This window comes from Triturus cristatus, chromosome 12 (genome assembly GCF_964204655.1).
Source record: "Triturus cristatus chromosome 12, aTriCri1.1, whole genome shotgun sequence".
Lineage (NCBI taxonomy): Eukaryota > Metazoa > Chordata > Amphibia > Caudata > Salamandridae > Triturus > Triturus cristatus.
In genome coordinates, this window is record NC_140595.1 from 3,438,413 (window position 1) to 3,451,591 (window position 13,179).

The following is a 13,179-nucleotide window of genomic DNA, read 5'->3' on the forward strand; positions in this document are numbered from 1 at the left end:
AGCTGACCTCTTATACCCGATGGGTGAGCAGTTTTAAACTATACTTTTGTCTCAGCACTGCTGACCTCTTAGACCCAGTGTAAGAGCGGTTTTAACCAACACTTGTGTCTCAGCACTGCTGACCTCTTAGACCCAGCGTGAGAGCAGTTTTAACCAACACTTGCGTCTCAGCACTGCTGACCTTTTTGACCCAGTGTGAGAGCGGTTTAAACCAACACTTGTGTCTCAGCACTGCTGACCTCTTAGACCCAGTGTAAGAGCGGTTTTAACCAACACTTGTGTCTCAGCACTGCTGACCTCTTAGACCCAGCGTGAGAGCAGTTTTAACCAACACTTGCGTCTCAGCACTGCTGACCTTTTTGACCCAGTGTGAGAGCGGTTTAAACCAACACTTGTGTCTCAGCACTGCTGACCTCTTAGACCTGGCGGAGAGCGGTTTTAACCAACACTTGTGTCTCAGCACTGCTGACCTCTTAGACCTGGCGGAGTACGGTTTTAACCAACACTTGTGTCTCAGCACTGCTGACCTCTTAGACCCAGTGTAAGAGCGGTTTTAACCAACACTTGTGTATCAGCACTGCTGACCTCTTAGACCCGGTGTGAGAGAGATTTTAACCAACACTTGTGTCTCAGCACTGCTGACCTCTTAGACCCGGTGTGAGAGAGGTTTTAACCAACACTTGTGTCTCAGCACTGCTGACCTCCTACGCCTGGCGGAGAACGGTTTTAACCAACACTTGCGTCTCAGCACTGCTGACCTCTTAGACCTGGCGGAGAGCGGTTTTAACCAACACTTGTGACTCAGCACTGCTGACCTCTTAGATCATGGGGCATATTCTCTATCTTCCGACAGTCCAACATCAACCGGGGCTTCCCGGATGGCACCTACGGAAATGCTCTGCTCGTTGGTAAGTACCAAATGAACACCCACACACCTCAACTCCACAATCATGCAACTCACAACTCTTGGAATGCACACGTTACAAACTCACACACAGCATGCCAAACAACTTGCCCACCCACCAGACACGACAGCACAACTTACTGTGGCAACCGGGGCTAGCCATGCACCTGAGCCATCAACGGCATGGCACCTCAGCCACACAATAGCAGAATGTGGGGAGAGGTGGGAACCAGGCATGTGCGAAGGAGGTAAGTGACCCATGAATGAGAAGGTACACAATGCCAAGTGTGGCGTGGATGTGCTGGACAGACTGCAGTATGCAGACCACAGACATATCCATGTCGACATACACTACTGGTGTTTGGAGTGTAGGGGACAGTGGACGCAACCATGTCACCCCAGCCAGTGGGGAAGACCGCGGAAATCTGGCTTGTAACGTCTCTCCTGTAAGCGTGAGCGGAGTGTGCTGGCCCGGCGTACGCCAGGCTAGCGTAGGGGTGTGAATAAAAAGCACGTAGCTCTGGGCGTGGTTCTCTTCCGGAATGCCCAACGTGTCTGCCAGGGCGGCGCCTCTCACCCCGCCACGAGGCCGATGCCGTGAGCGGTGTTGCCTGCGACCCTGTGAGCCTGCTGCACCCCAGGCCGCTGGTCCCTGAACCCGTCTTGCCCACTCCTGCGCACCCAGGCCTCACTGCTCACCTGCCGACACCGGCGTGTCTCCAAGAGGGCTCACCATGTGCCGGTGCAAGCTCCATAACCGAGGCCTGCGACCGTGGCAGCCTCCTCCGACGATCACGGCCTCCGCGACACAGGTCCACAGTACTCCAGTCTCGTTGACGTACTCCACCGCTGCCTCCGGCCTACACCACGATCAAGTAGGTCACACATTTGGAACTGTGTCTTGATACCCTGATGGCCGAGTTCAAATGTTCGTGGGACGTTTGATATCACTGTACTCCCTTCGATGTGGGGCCACCAAGTCTGTGTATAGCATTCCAACCACACGTGTCTGTGGTCCCTTGCTGACTACTGCCTTCGGCCCACACATTTGGAACTGAGTCTTGATTTCTCAATGGCAGAGTTCATATCATTGCACTCAAGGAGAGGTGTAAGAGGAAGACGCGTTTGAGTCCGGAAGAAAAAGGGATCATCGTTACGGAGGGGATCAAACACTGCCAACAACTGCTCTGGTGTCACTAACTATGTGCATCGCGAGCCTACAACACGTGGCTGTGGGCCCCTGCTGACGGCTGCCTCGGGCCTACACTGTGGTCGAGTAGGTCACACATTTGGGACTCAGTCTTGATTTATTTATGGCAGAGTTTATATCATTGTACAGGACTCATCGCAGACTGCATTTCCTTTCAGCTCCGGTGCCACTAAGTCTGTGCCCTGACATTCATGGACACTTTCTGGTTGAACTTGGGTGGCAAATGAGTCTAGACTGGGGGTTGTCTTCATCATCATGTAGCTAATACTAACTTGGTGGTAAAAACGAGGCTGTAGCATTCCACTCCTCCATTTGCCGCTTCTTACCAGCTTCTGCCCTCTGCATCATGCCCTGGAGGACACCTTCCACTGACCCGCCGCAACCCTCCGCTACATTCACCTTCGACATCGATGAGGACCCGCTCAGCTCTTGTGGCCCTACCTCAGTGCACCGCAAAACAGCGGCTCGTGGTGGTGTGCCTGTGCCAGCCGCAGTGCATCCAGGACCACTAAATCTGTGCTGCTCAAGTCATGGACCCTGTCTGATAGAATATTGGATGGCCTTTGGCTCGATGGACTGGTCATCAACGCCATGTGTCTGTGGCCCTGCGCTGTCTGCTGCTTCCGGCCTCAACTGCGGTTCACCTGGGATCACACATCAAATCGAATCCTGACCTGCCCGGACGTCGCATCACCGCAGGATGCACACGCCACCACCGCCAAGACCAACTCCAAACAACAGGTGCCAGAGTCGGAAATGTCTTACTGCCAGACTATCAGTTGCTCACACCTGTCGTGGGTGCCATCATCACCTTGATACCCTGCTCAGCTCTTCAGGTGCCACAATCTCAGTGCACCACAACTCATGGTCCATTTCGGATTGAGTTCTGTGCTGTGGACAGCTCAGGCAGCAATGTCACCTCAGGCAGTGTGGAATATCTGGGACGATGATGAGGAAGATGATGCAGGTGTAACACACCCCACTGCAGCTGCAGCAGGAATATTCCGAAAGGACACAATGCTAGACAATTTGTTCACATGAGCACGCTCAGCTCTTGTGCCCCAACCTCAGTGCACTGCAACTCACGGACCCTTCTGATGGCATATTGGGTGACCTCTGTACTTGCTCAGGGTACCACCATGATGCTTTGCTGTTGTTTCTGTTATGCTGCTGTTTTCTGTTTCCGCTTTGTGATCACTGTTCAAGTTGTTGCCAGCACCAACCACTCCATGAGGGCTGGCTTACAAACACCCCACCCACATCCAACACAGGCATCACTGTACATGTGACCCTGGCAATGAGGGTGCCGGGCGCACGTACCTGTAGCCAGTTCCACTAACTATCTGAGTGTGTCTGTGTGGTCAGAATGTATGCATGAGGGCCCGGGCCCTACAACATTACATTGTGCAGTGCACAGAGGACGAAAACATGTCACCGCAGGCAGCAGGTAAGACCTTGGACATGTAGCTTTGTCATCCCCCAATCAGTACGTAAGAGGAGTGGACTGGGCCGGCGTACGCAAGTCCAGCGTGGGGGTGTGAATGATTATCCCGGGGCTCTGGGCGTGATTAAGTACTGGTAAAGTGCAAATGCATGTGTCTCTGTCGCAGTGTGGGTCTCTGTTGGAGAGTGTAAGTGGTCCCTGATGGGACTTAGACACCCACGTATATGATCTAGTTCGGGTTCCATGAGGTCGACCCCCACTCGCACCTGTTCGGCCACCTCCTTCTGGCAGTCTGCGATGTGTGCTTTGGTGAGGTGCCGGGAGCCAGCCGTGGTGGTGGGTGCTTCCAGCTGTGTGGTCTGTGCTGGGGGTGGGGTCTCCTCGATGCAGCTGGGCTGCCCTGCTCCTGGCGGTCGATTGCCTAAGATGTCCATGAACTGTTGTAGGGCGTCGGTGTCAAAAAAGTGGAGGTCCTCTTCAGCATCACTGTAGGGTTGTCTGGTCTGCTCTGCTCGAGGTGTTGTTTGTCGCTCTGCAATACGTAGTGGAGATGCATTTTGGCATTGTGTTGACAAGTATGTTGACCCATTGTTCACGTTTACATACAGACTGCATGACAATGTACATTGTGACTGCTTGGGAGGAGCAGACTATGTGATTCGGGACAAGTGGACATTTGGACTACATCACGCATGTGTGGTTGTACAAGTACATTTTCATCTCACAGTTTTCTGCTATGTCAGGTGTGATTGGCCAGTTTCAACGTACAAGCGGACCCAGTTGTGTCCTCTGTTCTGCAGTGTATGTGTTGCACTTTGTACCACATTGTCACCAATGTTGTTGTGCTGTTATTGCTATGCGTGTGTGCTGCATTGTGGGGGATTCGCCCCTGCAGTAGTGATTTTGCTGCCCCTAATCCCTTTGAGGCGGTGTGCCTTTGACTTTTGTGCTTTTACGGTGCTGAGATGTTGACGACTTGGGTCATTTGTGCTCTTGGACAGATTTTGTTCTATTGTGCATTGTTTGTCTGCAGATGTATTGTTGACGTCAGGGGTTGTTTGTGCAAGTGGATGTGTCAGTGTGACCTGCTCCTTTCCGGCTATGGTCCACACTCGGCCACCTCAGTGTCGTGGTGTGCACCATGTCATGATGATTGTACTGCAGCCATGCTGATGGTCATGTAGTATCACTTGCATTGTCAGTGTGGCTCACAAATACGCATCAGAGCTGTGTTCGCATGTGTTGGTTGTGAGATTGGTGATGTGTGGGGTGGGACCCCTTTGGGCACATGGTGGACGGGAGCCTACTTGGTGTTTGTATGTGTGCTGCAGTGTGCCACGGGGATCAGGGACATGAACCAGGGTCATTGTTGGGTGTGCAGGGTGCTACACATGATCATGCCATTGTGCCCATCTCCCCCCGTCCTTGGTCGTTACCCTGAGGATGTTGTGTCAGGTCATATAGAGCTGTGTCCGAACTCCCAACCCCTTACACCGTCTCCCCACTGACGACTGTGGCCACCATATCCTCCGGCTCCTCCTATGGTGCAGGACTCCCACCTCCAGTCGCCGTGGCTGCCTTCCTGTTGGCAGCGGGTTTCTGCTTGGTTTGACTTTTCACATCATGCCAGCGCCTCTTGACCTCCTCCATTGACCTCCTCAGCAGTCCGACTGCATTCACATTGTTCACGAGGGACTGGCATGTTTCCTTTTGTGTTGCCAATGACACAGTGGAGGTGACGAACAGTTGTTGTTAGTGTTCTATCTCCTCTGAGACGAATATCCGGTTTTCCTGCGGACTGAACCCCATCTTCCTCTTCACCTTGGCCTTCCCCGCCCCGGGGTTCCTTGCTCGTGGTCTGTGAGGCTTGGGGGGTTCTCGTTGGCCTCTGCTCTGAGCCGGGGTGCATCCATGGTGCTAAGCGGTTGCTTTTTTTCTCTGCTTTCCTGGTACATTTTCCTGCATGAAGCGTGGGAATTGCAGACCTGTCGCTGGTTCTCTCAGATTTTTGTATCGCTGGTTGGAACATCGCTACTAATTTCACGTTCATGTTATGCATTGTTGCGGCGTCAAGTTGATTTTAACGCGATCATTTGACGCGTTAATGTGAGACTATCACATGGTACCGCCGTGTTGAGAATACCATGTTAACATGGCGTTATTTTCCCGCGATGGACTGCAACGTGAGGAGTTGCGTTAAGCTAATTTTACGATAATTATCACACGTTCTTGAGAATATCCCCCCCAGTGTGAGAGCAGTTTTAACCAACACTTGTGTCTCAGCACTGCTGACCTTCGACCTGGCGGAGAGCGATTTTAACCTACACTTGTCTCAGCACTGCTGACCTCTTAGGGAGAACTGTTTTAATCTACATGTATGTCTCAGCACTGCTGACCACTTAGACCTGGCGGAGAACGGTTTTAATCTACAGGTATGTCTCAGCACTGCTGACCGCTTAGACCTAGCAGGAGAGAGGTTTTAACCCAAATTGGAGTCTCAGCACTGCTGTCCTTTTAGACCCGGTTTTAACAAACACTTGTGTCTCAGCACTGCTAACCTCTTAGACCCAGTGTGAGAGTAGTTTTAACCTAACCTTGTGTCTCAGCACTGCTGACCTTTCAAACCTGGTGTGAAAGCACTTTTAACCTACACTTGTGTATCAGCACAGCTGACCTCTTATACCCGATGGGAGAGCAGTTTTAAACTATACTTTTGTCTCAGCACTGCTGACCTCTTAGACCCAGTGTAAGAGCGGTTTTAACCAACACTTGTGTCTCAGCACTGCTGACCTCTTAGACCCAGCGTGAGAGCAGTTTTAACCAACACTTGCGTCTCAGCACTGCTGACCTTTTTGACCCAGTGTGAGAGCAGTTTTAACCAACACTTGTGTCTCAGCACTGCTGACCTCTTAGACCTGGTGTGAGAGAGATTTTAACCAACACTTGTGTCTCAGCACTGCTGACCTTTAAGACCTGGCGGAGAGCGGTTTTAACCAACACTTGTGTCTCAGCACTGCTGACCTCTTAGACCTGGCGGAGAACGGTTTTAACCAACACTTGTGTCTCAGCACTGCTGACCTCTTAGACCCAGTGTGAGAGCGGTTTTAACCAACACTTGTGTCTCAGCACTGCTGACCTCTTAGACCCAGTGTAAGAGCGGTTTTAACCAACACTTGTGTATCAGCACTGCTGACCTCTTAGACCCGGTGTGAGAGAGATTTTAACCAACACTTGTGTCTCAGCACTGCTGACCTCTTAGACCCGGTGTGAGAGCGGTTTTAACCAACACTTGTGACTCAGCACTGCTGACCTCTTAGATCATGGGGCATATTCTCTATCTTCCGACAGTCCAACATCAACCGGGGCTTCCCGGATGGCACCTACGGAAATGCTCTGCTCGTTGGTAAGTACCAAATGAACACCCACACACCTCAACTCCACAATCATGCAACTCACAACTCTTGGAATGCACACGTTACAAACTCACACACAGCATGCCAAACAACTTGCCCACCCACCAGACACGACAGCACAACTTACTGTGGCAACCGGGGCTAGCCATGCACCTGAGCCATCAACGGCATGGCACCTCAGCCACACAATAGCAGAATGTGGGGAGAGGTGGGAACCAGGCATGTACGAAGGAGGCAAGTGACCCATGAATGAGAAGGTACACAATGCCAAGTGTGGCGTGGATGTGCTGGACAGACTGCAGTATGCAGACCACAGCATTCCACTCCTCCATTTGCCGCTTCTTGCCAGCTACTGCCCTCTGCATCATGCCCTGGAGGACACCTTCCACTGACCCGCCGCAACCCTCCGCTACATTCACCTTCGACATCGACGAGGACCCGCTCACCTCTTGTGGCCCTACCTCAGTGCACCGCAAAACAGCGGCTCGTGGTGGTGTGCCTGTGCCAGCCGCAGTGCATCCAGGACCACTAAATCTGTGCTGCTCAAGTCATGGACCCTGTCTGATAGAATATTGGATGGCCTCTGGCTCGATGGACTGGTCATCAACGCCATGTGTCTGTGGCCCTGCGCTGTCCGCTGCTTCCGGCCTCAACTGCGGTTCACCTGGGATCACACATCAAATCGAGTCCTGACCTGCCCGGACGTCGCATCACCGCAGGATGCACACGCCACCACCGCCAAGACCAACTCCAAACAACAGGTGCCAGAGTGGGAAATGTCTTACTGCCAGACTATCAGAGTTGCTAAAACCTGTCGTGGGTGCCATCATCACCTTGATACCCTGCTCAGCTCTTCAGGTGCCACAATCTCAGTGCACCACAACTCATGGTCCATTTCGGATTGAGTTCTGTGCTGTGGACAGCTCAGGCAGCAATGTCACCTCAGGCAGTGTGGAATATCTGGGACGATGATGAGGAAGATGATGCAGGTGTAACACACCCCACTGCAGCTGCAGCAGGAATATCCCGAAAGGACACAATGCAAGACAATTTGTTCACATGAGCACGCTCAGCTCTTGTGCCCCAATCTCAGTGCACTGCAACTCACGGACCCTTCTGATGGCATATTGGGTGACCTCTGTACTTGCTCAGGGTACCACCATGATGCTTTGCAGTTGTTTGTTATGCTGCTGTTTTCTGTTTCCGCTTTGTGATCACTGTTCAAGTTGTTGCCAGCACCAACCACTCCATGAGGGCTGGCTTACACACACCCCATCCACATCCAACACAGGCATCACTATACATGTGACCCTGGCAATGAAGGTGCCGGGCGCACGTGCCTGTAGCCAGTTCCACTAACTATCTGAGTGTGTCTGTGTGGTCAGAATGTATGCATGAGGGCCCGGGCCCTACAACATTACATTGTGCTGTGCACAGAGGACGAAAACATGTCACCGGAGGCAGCAGGTAAGACCTTGGACATGTAGCTTTGTCATCCCCCAATCAGTACGTAAGAGGAGTGGACTGGGCCGGCGTACGCAAGTCCAGCGTGGGGGTGTGAATGATTATCCCGGGGCTCTGGGCGTGATTAAGTACTGGTAAAGTGCAAATGCATGTGTCTCTGTCGCAGTGTGGGTCTCTGTTGGAGAGTGTAAGTGGTCCCTGATGGGACTTAGACACCCACGTATGTGATCTAGTTCGGGTTCCATGAGGTCGACCCCCACCCACACCTGTTCGGCCACCTCCTTCTGGCAGTCTGCGATGTGTGCTTTGGTGAGGTGCCGGGAGCCAGCCGTGGTGGTGGGTGCTTCCAGCTGTGTGGTCTGTGCAGGCGGTGGGGTCTCCTCGATGCAGCTGGGCTGCCCTGCTCCTGGCGGTCGATTGCCTAAGATGTCCATGAACTGTTGTAGGGCGTCGGTGTCAAAAAAGTGGAGGTCCTCTTCAGCATCACTGTAGGGTTGTCTGGTCTGCTCTGCTCGAGGTGTTGTTTGTCCCTCTGCAATGCGTAGGGGAGATGCATTTTGGCATTGTGTTGACAAGTATGTTGACCCATTGTTCACGTTTACATACAGACTGCATGACAATGTACATTGTGACTGCTTGGGAGGAGCTGACTATGTGATTCGGGACAAGTGGACATTTGGACTACATCACGCATGTGTGGTTGTACAAGTACATTTTCATCTCACAGTTTTCTGCTATGTCAGGTGTGATTGGCCAGTTTCAACGTACAAGCGGACTCAGTTGTGTCCTCTGTTCTGCAGTGTATGTGTTGCACTTTGTACCACATTGTCACCAATGTTGTTGTGCTGTTATTGCTATGTGTGTGTGCTGCATTGTGGGGGATTCGCCCCTGCAGTAGTGATTTTGCTGCCCCTAATCCCTTTGAGGCGGTGTGCCTTTGACTTTTGTGCTTTTACGGTGCTGAGATGTTGACGACTTGGGTCATTTGTGCTCTTGGACAGATTTTGTTCTATTGTGCATTGTTTGTCTGCAGATGTATTGTTGACGTCAGGGGTTGTTTTGTGCAAGTGGATGTGTCAGTGTGACCTGCTCCTTTCCGGATATGGTCCACACTCGGCCACCTCAGTGTCGTGGTGTGCACCATGTCATGATGATTGTACTGCAGCCATGCTGATGGTCATGTAGTATCACTTGCATTGTCAGTGTGGCTCACAAATACGCATCAGAGCTGTGTTCGCATGTGTTGGTTGTGAGATTGGTGATGTGTGGGGTGGGACCCCTTTGGGCACATGGTGGACGGGAGCCTACTTGGTGTTTGTATGTGTGCTGCGGGGATCAGGGACATGAACCAGGGTCATTGTTGGGTGTGCAGGGTGCTACACATGATCATGCCATTGTGCCCATCTCCCCCTGTCCTTGGTTGTTACCCTGTTGATGTTGTGTCAGGTCATATAGGGCTGTGTCCGGACTCCCAACCCCTTGCACCGTCTCCCCACTGACGACTGTGGCCACCATATCCTCCGGCTCCTCCTATGGTGCAGGACTCCCACCTCCAGTCGCCGTGGCTGCCTTCCTGTTGGCAGCGGGTATCTGCTTGGTTTGACTTTTCACATCATGCCAGCGCCTCTTGACCTCCTCCATTGACCTCCTCAGCAGTCCGACTGCATTCACATTGTTCACGAGGGACTGGCATGTTTCCGTTTGTGTTGCCAATGACACAGTGGAGGTGACGAACAGTTGTTGTTAGTGTTCTATCTCCTCTGAGACGAATATCCGGTTTTCCTGCGGACTGAACCCCATCTTCCTCTTCTCCTTGGCCTTCCCCGACCCCGGGGTTCCTTGCTCGTGGTCTGTGGGGCTTGGGGGGGTTCTCGTTGGCCTCTGCTCTGAGCCGGGGTGCATCCATGGTGCTAAGCGGTTGCTTTTTTTCTCCCTTTTTTTTCTCTGCTTTCGTGGTACATTTTCCTGCATGACGCGTGGGAATTGCAGACCTGTCGCTGGTTCTCTCAGATTTTTGTATCGCGGGTTGGGACATCGCTACTAATTTTGCGTTCATGTTATGCATTTTTGCGGCGTCAAGTTGATTTTAACGCGATCATTTGACGCGTTAATGTGAGACTATCACATGGTACCGCCGTGTTGAGAATACCTTGTTAACATGGCGTTATTTTCCCGCGATGGACTGCAACGTGAGGAGTTGCGTTAAGCTAATTTTACGATAATTATCACACGTTCTTGAGAATATCCCCCCCAGTGTGAGAGCGGTTTTAACCAACACTTGTGTCTCAGCACTGCTGACCTTCGACCTGGCGGAGAGCGATTTTAACCTACAGTTGACCCAGCACTGCTGACCTCTTAGGGAGAACGGTTTTAATCTACAGGTATGTCTCAGCACTGCTGACCGCTTAGACCTGGCGGAGAACGGTTTTAATCTACAGGTATGTCTCAGCACTGCTGACCGCTTAGACCTAGCAGGAGAGAGGTTTTAACCCGAATTGGAGTCTCAGCACTGCTGTCCTTTTAGACCCGGTTTTAACAAACACTTGTGTCTCAGCACTGCTAACCTCTTAGACCCAGTGTGAGAGTGGTTTTAACCTAACCTTGTGTCTCAGCACTGCTGACCTTTTAGACCCGGTGTGAGAGCGGTTTTAATTTACACTTGTGTTTCAGCACAGCTGACCTCTTATACCCGATGTGAGAGCAGTTTTAAACTATACTTTTGTCTCAGCACTGCTGACCTCTTAGACCCAGTGTGAGAGCACTATTAACCTACACTTGTGTCTCAGCACTGCTGACCTCTTATACCCGATGTGAGAGCAGTTTTAAACTATACTTTTGTCTCAGCACTGCTGACCTCTTAGACCTAGTGTGAGAGCGGTTTTAACCTACACTTGTGTCTCAGCACTGTTGACCTCAGGCCTGGCGGAGAACGGTTTTAACCTACACTTGTGTCTCAGCACTGCTGACCTCTTAGACCCGGTGTGAGAGCAGTGTTCTAACCTACAATGACTGGTCTTTTAAAAAGAACTGGGCTAGCATGCGACTGACCCTACCCCAGCTCATCATGTTCTATCACTTCGCTGTGGGTCAGACTTCCACTGCTATAATAGATTCAGATATAGTACCAGTACTGAAGCGGCCTCCATTGTTGTCCAACCTCACTCCCCTCTGCATCAGGTATTGAATTTTCCGCCTGCCCTTGGTGTATGCGAAACAATATCTATGCTGAATGACATCACGTATTGATTCAAAAACTGATTTAGAAAATGCAGGTTTCTATTTAAAACTCCTCACCCGCATAGGCTTCTCTGGGTCTTCCAGCACAGTGTCATGGCTGGACAGAAACTCCGTCTTGGAGCGGAGGTAAAAACATGCTCAAGGATTACGAGAGGTCCTTTAGAATTACTCAGAGATGAGGAACCAATCCCATCAGATCAAACATCTGTTAGCCAGGGTCACACCCAGATAGGTCCAGGTGGAGAGGATGCGGTCTATAGTGACTAGGAGGGAGGGTGCGACTCGAGTTAGAAGGAACAGGCCCACTGCCCAAGTCCTAATCTTACCCCCACAGCCTGGAGTTTACCTGCAGGGCCTCGCGGCCCTCCAACCTGCGCCTCAGGCAAGGGTCCAGCACAGACCTAGTGGTACTGAGGTGCTTTGCTGTCTCTATACAGAGATCTTACGGTATCTCGCATGGTAACCTCTTTTCAAGGACAACATTTGACGAACTGTTCAACTGAGAGGCTAAGGCCTAGCCCTTCATCTGGGCTCCTGGGTCCAGCTGGACATCCAGTAACATAACAGGTGTATTTTGTAAAGCGCACGATTACCCGAAGGTGTCCTGGCGCTAAATAACAGATGTTTATTGTTACTCAACTCAATGGTACTCATTTTATCGACCTCAAATGGATGAAAACCTGAATGGGCCCGCTGGGATTTGAACCTGTGACCATGAGGTCGAACACAGGCCCCTGAAGTGGCTGTTTTAATCCACTGAGCCACCAGACCCGGTGTGTGTAAAAGAGAACAGGTCAGGCAACTTTGGGACTTGGCACTTCCCTTAGTACACTCTTACAATTCATCAGACTTCCCGGTGGTCTCGGGGGTGGCCCGGAGTATTACCGCCCTGAGAAACAATCTCCCAGCACACCTCCTCCCTCTAAAATGTCTTTCCTGAGACAAGAGCCTTGCCTGTGGGCATAGGACTTCCAGGAGGGTGGACAGCAGTATTTCCCATATCTGGGAAGGTGTTTGTCCTCTGCGGTAAGACCAGCCTTGCACTTCAGGAAAGACGCAACTCTGCTGCTTCCCCAATGCTTGCTTCTCAGTGTCTCTAATAGACCCTTCAGGGTGGGATAACTATGCACCTGATAAGGGCCTGAGCCTCGACAGCTACCCCAGTGCCCATAACAGACCCCTAGGGCAGTGCAGAGAACCCTCAAGGCACACCCTGAATGGCTCACACACACTACAACCTCAGCAGCAAATCTAACCTGCATCCACATTGGTTCAGCTAGTGACCATTTCTCAGATGCTCCTGGTAGGCTGCGTGGTACCAAGCAATGTAAACCTATAGCAACCAAGCCCAAGAGAGTAACTTGTGAAGAAATGTGTAGTAGTCTCCTATATATATATTGACAATTGTATTATTTGTATCTTCTTCTTCATGGTTATTGTGATGTCAGTGCCATGGTGATGGAGTGTTATACTTTGAATCTCCAGGCTGACCAGTTGGTTCCTGGGA